Source organism: Lolium perenne, chromosome 2 (genome assembly GCF_019359855.2).
Source record: "Lolium perenne isolate Kyuss_39 chromosome 2, Kyuss_2.0, whole genome shotgun sequence".
Classification (NCBI taxonomy): Eukaryota; Viridiplantae; Streptophyta; class Magnoliopsida; order Poales; family Poaceae; genus Lolium; species Lolium perenne.
In genome coordinates this window covers 284450042-284453299 of record NC_067245.2, presented here as the reverse complement: position 1 = coordinate 284453299, position 3258 = coordinate 284450042, and the positions used below count along the sequence as shown (strand labels likewise).

At 40.5% G+C, this 3258-nt stretch overlaps 1 long non-coding RNA gene across 1 annotated transcript; it reads left to right on the top strand.

Annotated features, from left to right (window-relative positions):
- The first annotated feature begins 255 nt into the window (after positions 1 to 255).
- LOC139835338 (uncharacterized) lies at positions 256 to 1203 on the top strand. Its single transcript, XR_011751134.1, has 3 exons — positions 256 to 369; positions 470 to 861; positions 970 to 1203. It is a non-coding gene; the product is annotated as an uncharacterized lncRNA (long non-coding RNA).
- The last annotated feature ends 2055 nt before the right edge of the window (positions 1204 to 3258 follow it).

Sequence of the window (3258 nt, the reverse complement as noted above, 5' to 3'; positions counted from 1 at the left end):
AGAGATGAGCACTACGGGCGAACTGACGTGATGAACATCGAATTTTGTGAATTATTTCAGTTATTCAACCAAGACGCCCTCGACAAATCTCTGCTGAGTGCATACTGTCTGTAAGTATTATTTATGTAATTAAGTCTCTACCGCGACTCGTCCATTATTGCATGCATATAACCATACTCTCACTGTATTATGCAGAATGAAGATTCGCGAATGCCGCAAGGGGTAAATCTATGATCTTGGGTTCGTTGACCCATATACCGTGAATGGGTATACTGTCGACAACTCTCCCAAGGACACGGAGAATAACTTGGTACATGTCTTAAGGAAAAACTCATACAAAAGGGCAATACTATTTCCTTACAACTTCGCGTGAGTGTTACTCTCTTCACACATTAAATCTTTTTCGCTTACTCCATGTGTTAAGTGTAATTGATGAGTTATGCATATATATATATGTGTGTGTCCGCAGGTTTCACTATATCCTGCTAGTCATTGAACCCGACACCGGGATAGTAGAAGTCATGGACTCGAAGAGTAAACCCCTTGAGGCGTGGGGGGACATGGCTGATATCCTCCACAAGGCTTGGAAACGGTTCACCAACAAAGCTCCGGGTTTAAAGAATAAAGATCTTCGAATAAAACATGTACCGGTAAGTACTAATGGCTAGGCCGCGCATCTCTTTGATTCTAGTTTCAATACAATTATTATCATCCTTGATTATATATATATTATTTTGATTGAACTTTGTTCTCGTAAAGTGCTTGAGGCAAGAGGACGGGAATAATTTATGCGGGTTCTACGTTTGCGAGTTCATCCGCCAGAATACCCATCATGTGAGGGACATTTTGGAACAACTTGATGTAAGTAATTAAACAACATTCATGGCTTTATTTTATCGATCACCTTGTGTTTCATTCACATACACACATATATATATACTGACCATCGTACCTTCTTCAAATTATTAGATCGAACGGTTGCGGGACGGTCTTCTAGCAACAGAGCGTGTACGAGCAATTCAAGAAGAACTGGCGGGGTTCTTACTTGAGCAAGTCATAGCTCCAGATGGAGAACACTATGTGGACAACCGCCAATATCAAAGTTGATGTAGACATATATATATATGCATGAACGTGTGTCACTTTGATCGATATATGTAATACAATGGTTTCCTATATATATATTTGAATTGTTTGCATTAATATTATACCGTGTTTCGAATGGAGGCAGAGTCGCCGCGGCAGCGTTTTAGTGAAAATTCCTGCCGCGGCAGAGTCTGCCGCGGCAGCGTTTTAGTGCAATTCTCTGCCGCGGCAGAGTCTACCGCGGCAGGGAATGGCACCAAAACCCTGCCGCGGCACAACCCTTTTGCACCGGTTCGTATTACGAACCGGTGCAAAAGGTCCCCCGCCGGACTCACCACAGACGGCCACGTGGTGCCCCCTTTAGCACCGGTTTGTAACAGAACCGGTGCAAGGTGCAAAAGGGGGGGGGGCCTTTTGCACCGGATGGTTTGCACCGGTTGGCCATCCGGTGCATATGGGCCTTTTGAACCGGTGCAAAAGAGCAGTTTTCCACTAGTGACCTTTATCATAGTCTTGGTGTCGCCACTAGTGGTGGTTTGTTCATAATGCTGCTTCGAGACTCTAGTCATTTCGGCGTGGTATTTTTTCTCTTTTATTTTTAGTTTTTGTGCATCTTTGATGTCTAGACTAGTTCTTCACACTATATTGTTACAGATGTTGTGTGTAATTGATATCATCTTGATATTAATATATACTATCTTTGTAAAAAAACATGTGAATACAACTTATGTCCCTCCTCTAATTTCCCATCCACCTAAGATCTAGTTCGATCTAGGTGTGGCCTCGATCTAGGTGTGGCATTATGACTAATCTTATCTTCATCGAGACACATATCCCATATTGCATGTTATTTTTTAGTAGATGTGCATATTTTTCATGGGATGTAAGTTTTGTTTTAAAAAATGTTCGACTGCATTGACAAGCATATAAAAATAGAACGGCATATATCAACGTCGTGTCCTGACATATTGACTTCGATGGCCATGATGGGCTGTAACAACATAACGTTAAGAACCTTTATCATAGTCTTGCTGTCGCCTTGTAGTGGTGGTTTGTTCATGCTACTGCTTCAAGACTCTAGTCATTTCGGGCGTGGTCTTTTTTCCCTTTCTTTATTTCTTTACTTTTGGTTTTGTACATCCTTGATGTCTAGACTAGTTCTTCGCATTATGTTGTTACAGGTTGTGTGTAATAAATATCATCTTATATTAATATATATTCTCTTTATAAAAAATATGTGAATACAACTTATGTCCATCCTCTAATTTATCGTCTGCCTAAGATCCAGTTCTAGGTGTGGCATTGTGACTAATCTTGGCTTGATCGAGACGCAAATCCCAAATTGCATGTTATTTTTTAGTAGATCTGTTGCTTTTTCCACGGGAATTAAGTTTTGTTTTATAGACTATTCAACTACATTGACACGCATATAAAAATAGGACGGCATACATCAACCTCGCGGCCTGACATATTGACTTTGACGGCCATGACGGGTTGTAACAACATAATGTTAAGTACCTTTAACATAGTCTTGGCATCGCCTTGTAATGCTGGTTTGTTCATGCTGCTGCTTTGAGAGTCTGGTCATTTCAGCGGGGTCTTTTTTTTTTGGTTTTGTATATCCTTGATGTCTAGAGTAGTTCCTAAAATTATGTTGTTACAAAGGCTGTGTGTAATTAATATCATCTTGATATTAATACATATTTTGCTTATAAAAAAACATGTGAATACAACTTATGTCCCTCATCTAATTTGTCATCCGCCTAACTTCCAGTTTTAGGTGTGGCATTGTGACTAATCTTAGCTTGATCGAGACGTAAATCCCAAATTGCATGTTATTTCTTGGTAGATTTGCGGCTTTTTCCACGGTCTATCAGTTTTATTTTAAAGACTGCTTGACCGCATACATTGACAACGGCATACATCAGCCTCGTGGCATGACATTTTGACTTTGATGGCCACGACGGGTTGTATGCTATGTATACTGCATTAGTCCAATAACACGGTCCAACTACTCTCTCTCTTTTTTAGAGGAGGCAAATCCCTATCTAGTTCTTTAATTTTCTGTTTTATGTTTCATCCCTTTGAAGATACAAATTGAACGAAAGCATTGATGCCCCTGCCATTTGTGTGGGGTCGGGTCAAGACAGAATGAACGGGGGACGCTGACAA